The 12,920-nt window shown below is 31.6% G+C and overlaps 1 long non-coding RNA gene across 2 annotated transcripts; it reads left to right on the forward strand.

Moving 5' to 3' along the window:
- Window positions 1–4,003: 4,003 nt before the first annotated feature.
- Window positions 4,004–12,920, forward strand: LOC142625443 (uncharacterized). Of its 2 annotated transcripts, XR_012842381.1 has the most exons (4): window positions 4,004–4,081; window positions 4,160–4,236; window positions 4,351–4,481; window positions 12,534–12,920. It is a non-coding gene; the product is annotated as an uncharacterized LOC142625443 (long non-coding RNA). The 2 variants fall into 2 exon arrangements; XR_012842380.1 differs by having other exon boundaries at window positions 4,160–4,481.

Genomic DNA, 12,920 nt, shown 5'->3' on the forward strand with positions numbered 1-12,920 from the left:
TTTCCCAAATCCTTCTCAGGCTTTTTGGAAGGCCATTTGGAAGATAAGGGTCCCAAATAAAATTCGGCATTTTGTTTGGCATGTTGTGAAGGACTCTCTCCCTGCTAAACAAAATTTGAAGACAAGACATGTTCTAATGGATGACATTTGCAATGGATGTGGAGATCATGTGGAGTTGATATTGCATTGTTTATGGTTGTGCGACCAGGCCAAGTCTGTCTGGAGATCGGACCCGAGGTTTAGTTTTTTATTTTGAAAAGAGTTTCGATCTGTGCATGATATTTTGGAGGAGGTGTTCAAAAATGGATCCAGTTTTAGAGTTGCCTTGTTCGCTACAGTGGCTTGGTGTTTATGGCAGTGAAGCAACAAGATAAGGGAGAATCAACCTTCCTGGAAACTTCATGAGATTGGTGGGCAAGCTTTCGCGTTGGTTCATGAGTTCTGGGAGGTCCACAACCAGGAGGAGAGGAATCTAGTTCGACGGTCACTAGTTTGCTAGTCTCCACCACTCAATGCCTGTTACAAAGGTAATTTTGACGCTGCCTTGTTTGATGGTTCAAATTGTGCTGGGATCGAAGTTGTGTTTCGGGACTCTTCAGGGAATGTTATTGCCGCTTTAAGTCAACGAATTGGACACACACCTTCAGTTGAACTGGCTGAAGCTTTGGCAGCAAGAAGGGCAGTGGTTTTGGCTAAAGGATTAAGTCTGTTTGATGTCATTATAGAAGGAGACTGTCTTCGGGTTGTTCGGGCTTTGGAGAAAACTAGTTCGTGCAAGACTCTGTTTGGCCATGTTGTTAAGGAAACTATATGGCTGGGACGTACATTGCATCATTGTCAATTTCAACATGTATGTCGAGAGGAGAATAAGCTGGCTCATGGCCTAGTAGAAGAGCAGTTTTATCTGCTAACACTAATGTATGGGTAGAAGAATTATTTGGTGACTTGGAGGATGTATTCCAGTCTGATTTTGGTCATTGTGATCTAATCACAATTTTAACCCTACACATCATATGTGTTTAATTGTTTAAATTTGATGTGATTTGACTGAGTCACTTCACAATAGTGTAATGAACATTCGCGTAATTACAAAGAAGTTTAATCATGTATTCCATGAAGTAAATACCCTCCACATGGAATGTTGTATATATAGGTATATACATGGATAGGTTGTAATAATGATGTTTGAGTTTGGAGAATATTGTTTCATAAAGTTGTTAAAATGAAAATTCAAGTTCTGGATTTTCTAAGTGAAAATTCTAAATTAAGCATTTTCGATCCGTCGAAACTTTGGCTCGATCGATCGAAATGGTAAAGAAAAAATCTTGGAGTCTCTAGATGTCTCGATCGCTGCTTGATTCCTATTCGACCGATCGAAAAGAGCACTCAATCAATTGAAAGTAATTTTCGACCGATCGAAAATCGTGAAACAAGACTTTTTAGCAGAACTTTCAGATGACTGTTCAGAGAGTTTGAAGAGGTTTCAAGCCTTGAGAACGGTTTTTTAAAACCTTTTAACTCTCCATACGTGCCTTTTGACGAAATATAACCCTATGAGGATCAATAGAGGCTTATGTTCACTTGAAAAATAACTCTCAAGAAATAGTAAGTTTGTAGAACCTAACATCTTGGTTGTATCCTGGAAACAAATTTGCGATAACCCTTTAGCAACAAAAGTGTGAGGGGGCAAATATTGTCTAAGAAAAACGATACAATGCGTCCAAGTTATCTATTTTTCTGTTTGTCTTTTGTGTTAACCTTGTTTTTTATTTATTACTTTGTGTAATATCCCCAACATGGAATGCAAGGCTCAAGGCCAAGACAAGGTAGCTACTCACATTACAATAAACTTAACAAAAATGGTTATTTTAAATCCAACACTTCTGCCTGTCCGCCTGTTATTTGGGTTTTCTTTAAACTATTGTGAATTCATCACAATTTATAACCTTGCACTTGTTAAAGACTCTAATCTCGTTAGAATCACTAACTAAAAGGAAGTCCTAAACTATTTAGGATTCCATATACTCTAATGGATCAAAAAATTAGTTATATAGAACTCTATCTTTGACTTACTTGATAAAGAATTCTAATCTCATTATCTATATAACTTTTAATTAGAGCTTTAATCTCATTAAAAACTTCTAATTAAAATAAATCAAGGACTTTTAATCATTCAAAAATTCTAATTTATTAGAATGTTTTTTAAAAGACAAGTCCTAAACAATTTAAGAGTTCTATTTAACTAATATCTTTAATCTCATTAGGCCTCTTAGTTAGATGATGATTTATAAATGTCCTTAACTTTTAAGGACTATAAAATTAATCATTTTATATAGAATTATGTGTAATCTCATCACACAAGGCCTTGCTTTTTATCAAAGTTTTAACATTTAGTAAAAAACAAATGGATATTCAAAATTCAATGCCTTTGATTGGTCAAACCTTTTACTCAATCGATCAAAAAATTGAGGAATTTCATTACAAAGTCTCTGCTTGATTCAATCGATTCTCAATTCCTGTTTGATTGATCGAAAACAACATTCGATCAATTGAAAGGAATTCTCGATCAATTGAGACTCGTGAAACTGAATTTATTAGAAATTTTCAAGTAACTGTTTTTGACGTTTTTACTATTTTCCATCAAAAACACTTTTTGATTTTATAAATAAAAATTTAAGATCAAACATTTAGGGTTTCAAGATCAAGATCAAGAACCCTAAAATGCTAGAATTATAAAATCCTAATCTCATTAGTAATAAATTTCATTAAAGGAATACTTTAATTCTAGCATTAGCATGAGAACATCTATATCAGTACCGAAAAAGTGAATTCCTTGAAATTTACATAGATACCTTTCCCAAAGGAACAACTTGCCCACGGCCAAAATTTATATTTATATATATAGATTCCAATAATGCAAACATTCAAAGAGATTAAATTAAAGTGGGCCGTATCATTCACTAATATTAGCAATTGACATTTACGTGCTCATTACTAAAACAAAGACTATCAAATGCATAATAGGTTTATGCATTCCAATAAGACAAGAGTACCATCGTTTTCATTCCTAATACAAATACTATCAAAACACGACACCATAACTTTGTAGTCATGGGTCACTTCGAACAACACAAAAGAATATTAATCTTGATAGTGAACCCGATATCATCATGTTTCATCTATATCATATCATCTCTCTCTCTCTCTCTCTCTCTCTCTCTCTCTCTCTCTCTCTATATATATATATATATATAAAATAAAAATTGAACTTAGAAGCCGTGATTGTGTCAAGTGGCCTCACCAAATTGTAGAAATTTTTTTTTAGATTTTTTTAAATATATATAATTTTTATGCTCTTATAGTAATTTCTAAGTTGATAAAAATCTTAATTTGATTACAATCCAAACTCTTCATCTAATCCTAGATAATAATAAAAAGGTCCATCTAATCCATATATATATATTTTTAAAATTATATTACTACGTGTAAAAAAACAACAATGTAGAGCTAATAAAGTTTATTTTCAAGCCAATTATCTTTAATCTAATATAAGAGTGTAATTTTGAATAAATTTTCTTTCTTTTAACGTACAACTATTCTTTTTATCTTAAAAAAGAAATTGTTCTCTTGGTCTATCCAAAAAAAATCTCTTAGGGAGTGAAAACAAAGTACATGTCGAGATGTTCTGCCATCAAAAAAGTAAAATCAATTCTAATTAAACTCTTTGTCTCAAACTCAAACTCTTAATAATTAATCTTTCCCACGTGTTACAATTATTCATAAAGTTAAGGAAAAAAAATGTTGATATCAACATTAAGCTTTTGTGTTTATCCAAAAATAAATAGAGGAAAGTTGATGAGAAAAAGAAAAATTTTGTATTTATCCAAGATTAGTAGAGGAAAAGCTGATAAGAACAATTAAGATTTTGTGTCTATCTAAAAAAATTGCTGCAATTTTTGCTTACCTTCAAGTATATCTAAAACTTGCGATTAGATCATAGGACATAAAAATCAATCGGAAAAAAATTATAAATATTTTTGCTCCACCTCCCTCAAACTTCTTATTCGGACTGTTCATGAAGGTTATATTTTTTTTATTCTTAGTTTTTTTATATATATTTTTAGTTGGATGGTTTTGTTCTATAACGGAAGTACCACAGTGTATTGTGCTAGGTCACTGTGTGGATACTCTAAGAATGCCTACAATGAATGCTACAAGTTGTATTTCATCTCCAAGGTTATGTAACTCTATCCTTCTTCTTCTTTTTCCTTTTTTGTTTCATTATGTTCATAAAATACATCATATTATTTATACTACAACTAACTCTATTGAAACTCTTTGAAGCTATAGAGTTTGAACGGAACTTTGAAAGGCTTAGTTATTTTGACCATCTCTATTTGGCCATAGAGGGAGGTACGGACTCATTTGTGGAGTCATGGATGCTATTTTCATGGATCATAAAGATTTTTATTCCATAATTGGTAAGTATGACCAATCCTTATTACTTCTGGTATGTATTCTTTATTCTTTCCTCTAAATTTTCTAAGGAGAAAAAAATGGAAGTATTTGAGGGCGTTTGGATAGGCAAACGCATGTCCACGTCCAGAGGTTTTTTTTTTTTTTTTTTTTTTTTTTTTACGCGTGTTTGTTACTGTTCATTGGCCATGAACAATGATTTTAGGCCAATAAACAGTAACTTTTGGCATGAACAGTATTTTTTACCTATTTAAAAATTATTTTGCTACAGTGTTTTCAGTTTTCAGCAATAAGTTCTATCCAAACAGACCCTTTATGTTATTAGAATGTTGAAAGTGATTATTTACTATAAGCTTGAATTGTCGGAACTTAATTAACTTGATCTTCATCAACCATAATCTATTGGGATATGATCACAACAAAGGATTCTCAAGAGAGATAAAACCTTAAAAATTAAGGTGTAGTTGGCTTAACAAGTTTGGGTCAATTGAAATATACGCTGGAATTGGATAAGAAAATAACTATTAAAATGAGATTTATTGAAAGTGTAGGGTTAAAAAAGGATATTGATCAAGATATGGCATGATCCATTGAAGCTTTAAACACCTTGAAGTTATAATCTATATTCCAAATGCATCATTTACTCATAATATAGATTGTTGTTCACAAAATTAGCCTAGGAGGATGTGCAGACCTCACAAAAAGGTATTACTTTTAATTCTTATGACATCTCAATGCTAATGAAGCTATTTTCAATTATTGATGCAAACCTATTGCCAAGGTCTTAACTCTTAGTATTTCTCAAAAATATTTCTTAAAGTTTATATTTACACATTTGTTTTTATAGGTTGAAATTCAGTGCCTCCTCCCTCACTTTTAAATACAAAATTCAATTCTTATGTAAATCTCACTACTTTTATTTTATTTTATTTTATTGTTTAGTAATTTGGGTTGTTTATAATTCTTAACTATTAAATTGAGTTTACCATTTAAATTTAATTAAATTAAAAAATATTTATTATTTTCTTTAAATTACACATGATTCTTGATTAAACCATGCATCGCACAGGCATAATACTAGTCTCTCTCTCTCTCTCTCTCTCTCTCTCTATATATATATATATATATATACACACACACAGTGGCAGAGCTAGAAATTTAGGTAAGAGGGGACAAGATTAGAAGACAAAGGTCAAAGGGGGCAAGATTAGAAGACAAGATTAAAAGTAAAAAAATGAATCTGAAATTTTTTTTATCAATATTAATAACAAAAGAAATAAACAACTATATGCTAATGTAATTACCATATAGAATCTAACATAAAATCATGGTTTTAAAAACCAGTACGGTAAAAGAATCGAAAAAGAGACTGGTTATCGGTTTTTTGGTCAGACCGGTGGTTAAACTGATAACATCATAAATAATATAATTAATTTTTTTAAATAATAAAAATTAAAAAAAAAATATTTTAAGTTTTTTTAACTAAGAATATTCAAATTAAACATATATATATAATTTTAAAAAATAATGTGAGTTTAGTTTTCATGTATTAAATTTAGGAATAAAAATAACAAAACCTAACAGTAATAGTTTTAATTTTCCAATGATATTTTTTTAACAAATCTAGTGGAGCACTTGTGGCAATAATATAATGACTTGTAAAATCATCTAATATTAATATGAAGTGTCATGTTCCCAATATTTGTACAATACTTTCACAACAAATCATGTGTGATAAGTTGTTATTGATTTAATTTGAACACACCACTTAAATTATTTTTATTCACTAGTATTAGCTAGTAACTATCCTACACTTAAGATTTATTGTAAAAATATTGTGAAAATATTTTGATAGCATTTCTTAATTTTAATTTATTATTTTTTATTTTATTTTTCCCTTATCTCTTTTTTCTTCATCCACACATTTCTTTATTATTTTTTTCTCTTTTTTTCTCCTTCACACATATTATTTCCCTTCTCTCTGATCTCTATCTTCACTTTTGACGACTTTTCTTTTTATTTTTCTCCACTACCAGACTACCACTTCATCCACTTCATATTCCACAACATACCAATATACTATATTATAATTATATGTAAAAAAAATTTGCAGTTCAGGGGGGCACCTGCCCCCCCTCCCTCCGCCCCTATATATATATATATATATATATATATATATATATATATATATATATATATATATATATATAAAAACCGAAGCCTCTGAAGCTTCCACTATTTTTCACGTCACCATTATTTTCTTTTTCTTTTTATTTTAGATTTTATATCTTATATATTATTATTTCAGGTTTCAGGTTGTATTTCCTACTTCATTTTAGACTCTATAAAATAATTAATTTGAATTATTCCTCCATGGCACTAACCCTAAACCTAACACAGCCTCTTTTTATTTGACTTATAGTCCTACGTTTAGAAAGAGAAAACAAAACCCTAAACCGGAAGAGCTACAAAAGTTTCAGCAATTTAATTTGAGATTTTTTGATTTGTAGGTGATTGCAAACCATTATGGAGTGGGCCAAGCTTCTTAGAGAGCAACCTTACTGCAAAGCTAAAGGTAATAAAAATTTTCCACCCTTTTGTTTTTTTTTAATACGTGTTAGCTTTTGTTGGGTATGAATTATGAAAGACATCTGGGCAGAAATTTTTTTTTAATCGGTTTTCCCTGCTCTCTTGCATATTGGAGTTTATTGCATTGATTAGCAATGTTGATGATTTTTTTTAAGGTAATGCCTCAATGAAGGACTAGTAGGTATATATATAATACTAATATATAGAGAGAGATTAAAGATTGGAGAGCTGTAGTTTTATTTTTCCCTTCACCACTAATTTGAAAAGGAAAGAAATCTTTTGAATATTTTTTTTGTTAGTTTATTTGTTTTTCATGATTTCAAATCCTGATGAGAATCACTTTTGCTATGGAATACCAGACATATTTCACCATTAATCTATTACGAATATATTTGTATTTTAGCGATTATATACAATGATGCTAGGTGTAATCAAGAAACTATAATAATTTATATAAAAAAGAAAAAGAAAAAAACTAACACATAAAACAATTGTAAACTTTGATTTATAAGTTTCTTTTATTTTTTTCAATGGTGGTATGTAAAGAAAAGGTCGGCTAAGACGCATGAAATACATCTTTATAGATTTGAATTTGAATTTAATTAATGCTTTTTTTTGCCTTTCAATTGGTACCTCTTCTTCTTTTTTACATTCATATATTTCAACATCTATTCTTTCCAAATTTCTCCCATTTGTGTGTGTGACAAGGGTTTGTTTTGTTTATTGGCTTAAAAGTGTCCAAAGGAATTTTTTTTAAATAGTTCTACTATTTAAGCCAGATGACTAACGCAATCTTTACTCAATATTTGGTACATTTATTTGTCTTCGCTCCCTAACAATATATGTCATTTTATTCTTCTAAAGGTTGAGACTATATAACATTATTGGTGTTAGAGTTTCACTTTTGGTCTTAGCATTTTATTTTTCCTCTTAAGTTGTAACTTTTATAAGTGAAAATTTACAACTTTTGTTTGACTCTTCCGTGCATTGCATGGGTTATTATTAACTGAAACTTCTGAACTTCTCACAATTTTCCATGTCAGCACAATATTTAAATAAAATTATTATTTTTAGTCCAAACTTAATCAGGAGTGAAACTCTATTTCTCTAATAAGTCTAACTTAAACTCAAACTCATCATTATTATTATTTTTTTAAATAAAATTATTTTTATTTAATTAAAACTTAATAAGGAGTAAAACTCTATCTCTCTAACAAGCTCAACTTAAACTCAAACTCAAACGTTGATAATCTATATAAAAACAAAAATTATGATAGAACTAAAAAAAAAAAAAAAAACTCATGTTGATAATCTTAGGTTTGGTTTTTAGGTTGAAATTTCTACTAATTATTTTTTTTTTTTATTGTACATGGCAGATAAAGCATCTCTATTTTTTTGGAGAAAAATAAAAAATGCAACCTATGTTTTCTAGCCTAGGGAACGATAAATTTTTATTTGGTATGTTATATATAAATTTGTTGAATTTGGTTTGGTTCTGAAGTAAAATTTGGGGATTCTATAAATTTTGAAGTTTTAAGTCTTGGGGTTTTTGGTGTTTGCGTCTCAATAGATTGATCTTAATTCTTCACCTTAAATGCTTTTTATTTAGGTTCATGTGATTTTTTTAACTTTCTTATTAAAAGCTATATTTTTGGTTGATTAATTATTTGTTTGGATTATTTTTTTTTTTTTTTTCAAAATGTCTATTTACACATTGTTGTATTTTTTTCAGAATCAATAGTTTTTTCGTGCATCGCACGGGTTAGCGACTAGTATATATATAAAATCAAAATCTCTGAAGCTCTCACAATTTTTCACGTCAGCACAATATTTGAAAAAAAATCATTATCATTTTTTTTAATTATTTTTTGTTTAGTCTAAACTTAACAAGGAGTGAAACTCTATCTCTCTAACAAGTCCAACTTAAACTCAAACTCATCTTTACCATATATATTTCAACCTGATCAAAAAGCACCGAGACCACTGCTACCCAAACTCTAACAGAATTGCGATAGTATGAGCAAGCCAGAAGTTTTCCATCATTAATGCATTGGTCACCAAGTGTTGACCATTCCATATCAACAGCATCATGACAAATCAACGGCTCTCGTTAGTAAACCTACAATTTCCAAGCATGGATGTGATGTTTAGGTACCATCTTCATACAATTTCATTAAACTTCATAACAATTACGTTCCAAATCTTCAAACTATCTTCCAACCAGAAAATAGGGTCCTTCCATGGGATGAAAGGTGATTGCTTCTTTGATTAATGAATTTTATGTCAAATGTGTTTATATTGTTATTATTAATGAATTTCAATTCAACATATGTGGATATTTGTTTATATTGTTATTAATGAATTTTATCCTTTATGTCAAATTTTTTATTTGCTTTCATATGTGCCTGAGATTTTCTTTCTATCTTATTTTTTTGTTATGTTTAGAATTGATTTTCTTTTGAGTATTTGGTTAATCTTCATATTTATATTGACATTGTTTTTGTGGGTTTGATTTTTGGGTTAGAATGTCTACTAATTATTTTATAATGTATATGGCAGATGAAGCATCTCTATTTTTTTAGAGAAAAATCAAAATTACAACCTATGTCTTCCCACCCAAAGAACAATAAATTTTTATTTGGTATGTTATATATAAATTTGTTGAATTTGAAGGGTTTTATTTGGTTTTGAAGTAGAATTTGGGGATTCTATATATTTGGAAGTTTTAAGTCTTGGGTTTTTGGTATTTGCGTCACAATAGGTTGATCTTAATTCTTCACCATAAATACTTTTTATTTGGGTTCATGTGATTTTTTGTCTTCTTAATTAAAGCTATGATTTTTGGTTAATAGATTATTTGTTTGGATTCAATATAAAAGATAATGGAATTAGGTGTAATAATTTTAATATTGTTCCATGTTTTGAATTGTCTATATTGTTATTACTACGACTAAGTAGGATTGAGAAAAGCATAGAAGTTAAATATTTCTTCATTTTTTTTTAAAATACTAACTAGCAAAATGTCTATAATATGCATATTATTAACCAAATTTCTATTTCTAAATTTCTTAGATTTTATTATAAATAATTTTTCCATGCATAAACAACATTCTACCACTGCCACGCCAAAGTTGTGGCAAAAAAGTTGTAAAATACTATGGTCCTAAAACTACTTTTATGACTATAATGAGATAAATTTAATTTCTTTACTCATTGTTGGATTCTTTTTCATAGTTAATAGTTTTTCAGTGCATCGCACAGGTAAGCGAATGTTAATACCGTATTTTGTCTGCCCTTGATTTGCGTGTCGGATCCCCAAAAATCCAAAAATATCATCTTCTCTCCATGGGGTCGTGACAACATCTAGAATGACATGGCGTAACCCTTTCAAACACCGAAGCACTCAAAGCGCCTCTTTCAGCCAAAATGACCAAAACACCCCTGGTCAACCCTAGGTTGGTCGAAAGTCAAACAATGTCAAAATCCCTCAAAATATCACTTTTCATAGTTTTACATCAAACTCGAGCTTCTTGGATATTTTTGGCAACTTTAACCAAGTTTAACCTAGAGTTGACTCTTGGTGGGCCCTAAAAACGCTAATTTCGATCCGACCATCAAAGTAGGTTGAACCCAACATAATCATGAAAATTTTCAATTCTCATTCCAAAGACTACTCATGGGTCGAAATCAGAGTTAAAACGATCGAGATATCACGAAAATCGATTAACGCACCGATCAATGCACCATTAACTTCTTAGAGCCATAACTTTTGATCCGACCATTGGATTTTTGAGTTCCATACCTTTTTAGAAACTAGAAGTCAAGATCTTTCTAAGGGTGTCAAGATCAGCCCCATTTGAAGAGCTTCACAGGTGGCGGCTCTTGAAGGGCCACCGGCGGCCTTACAAGGTGCGCCACCTTGTAAAGCGTGTCGGGGCTAAAAAAAGCCCCAGGCACCTCTAGACCAAAAAAAAAAAGACTTTCTAGAGTCCTACTCTCTGCCTGGATGTTTTCTACACATTTCCCCTCTCTTCCAAACACATTTTTACACAAAAACACTCACAAAACAAATCAAAGCCTCTTAATTCTTTTCTTTAGCAAAAATACAAGGTATTGTCCTTATACCCAATATTCTTTTCCTTGGTTCTACACCTTGGATTTGGGGTATAGGGGTGTGAATGTAGCTTTTTAGCTACTATCCACACCCTAACTTTCTAAATCTTTTTCTAGCATTTATTTGGCTCTTTTTGCCTTAATAACATGATTCTTGCTTTATCTAACATGATTCTTGCTTTAACTTGCTTTTAGCATGCTTTTTAGGTTATTTCCATATGATTCCATGTTTGTTCATGTGTTAGTTGCCTCTTCTACATGTTTTACGCTTTATGCCATGCTTTAAATGCTTAGATCTTTTCTTTCCCATGTACTGATGTTTGGGTCTACATGCTCACATGCCTTACATTATGTCTTTGACTATGCCTTGCTTAGATCTACATGTTTGTATGCATGTTCTATGCTCCTATGCCTATGTCCATGTCAGTCACATGCTTGTATGATTGGGTTTGCGTTCTCCCATGCCTTTATGTTTATATCCACATGCTTAGATGTATATCCACATGCTTACATGAGAATTTCCATGCTTATATGTGTAGATCGGTGTGTTTACATGCTTAGATCGATATTCTCTACATTTTTTATGCCATCATCTATGTGCTTGCGTGCTTCACGCCATGTTTATGTGCTTAGGCCTAAACCTTGTTTGTCATGTCATGTGCTATTATAGCTCTTTTGTTCATTTTATCACATTTTCTTGTGTTTTGGCCTAATAGTTAGGACTCGATCTAGACCCTATGGTCTTTGTCATCGTCTATACACAAAGGCCCATGTCAAAGGATTTGGATCATCCTATTTGCATGTATATGATTGCTTGCTTCTATACTTTATGCTTGTGCTAGTCTTTCTTGTTCTAGGCTTTGCCATGCTTGACACCCTCCGCGGGCTTGATCTTGTTTGGTTACATTTGATGCCCATAAGGCATTGTTTGGATGTGACCATTTGGGAAGCAACTCCGGATGCCAGGTTGCTTCATACATGCCCTTCCCTTTCTGCTCCGTGCAATGCTATGCTTACCATGTTTGTTCACGCCACCCGTTGGCTTTCTATACATCTTTACACGCTTGCTCACATGTCCATGCATGAGTCTTGCTTCTTAGTGTGTCATCCATGCTTCAGCACAATGAAGTTATGGACATTCGATCCAAACCTACATTTTTCCCTCGTGGACACCACCTTTTGTTTGCTTTCTTGCTTGTTTGCCTTCTCGGTTGTTTGCTTACTTTCTTGTTTCTTTGCTTGCCATGTCTATTATGCTTATCTGCTTTATGCCTCTTTCATATGCTCTTTGCATCTTTTCCTTCTCATGCTTGTCTGTTGGTTTTTTGTCTTTGCCTTTGCATGTACACACATAGAGCGAGGATGCATGGAGCTAGGGCACAGTCTCCAGGTGCAAGCAAAAAGGGCAAATATTCGAGCATATGGATATAAGTCGAGCGGCTATGTTCAGTAGATTTTGGGGACTAGCCTCTCCCATTTGGTTATGTACTCTTTTAAACCTCCTTCCTTCCTCCCTCATTTCTCTCTTAGATAGGTTGTATTAGATATATCATGCCATGTACCATTCGTCCTCATCTCTAAAGTATGGCAACCACTGTTTAATTTCGTGCACCTATATTTTAGGCCATGCTCTAGGGATGTAGGCATTTACTTTCCTGCTCTGTGTGCTTGCATTGTGCATAATGTATGTATATATATACATGTTCACCCCTTTCGGTGTGATTGTCACAGTCCATGTCACC

The sequence above is a fragment of the Castanea sativa genome, chromosome 1 (assembly GCF_040712315.1).
Source record: "Castanea sativa cultivar Marrone di Chiusa Pesio chromosome 1, ASM4071231v1".
Lineage (NCBI taxonomy): Eukaryota > Viridiplantae > Streptophyta > Magnoliopsida > Fagales > Fagaceae > Castanea > Castanea sativa.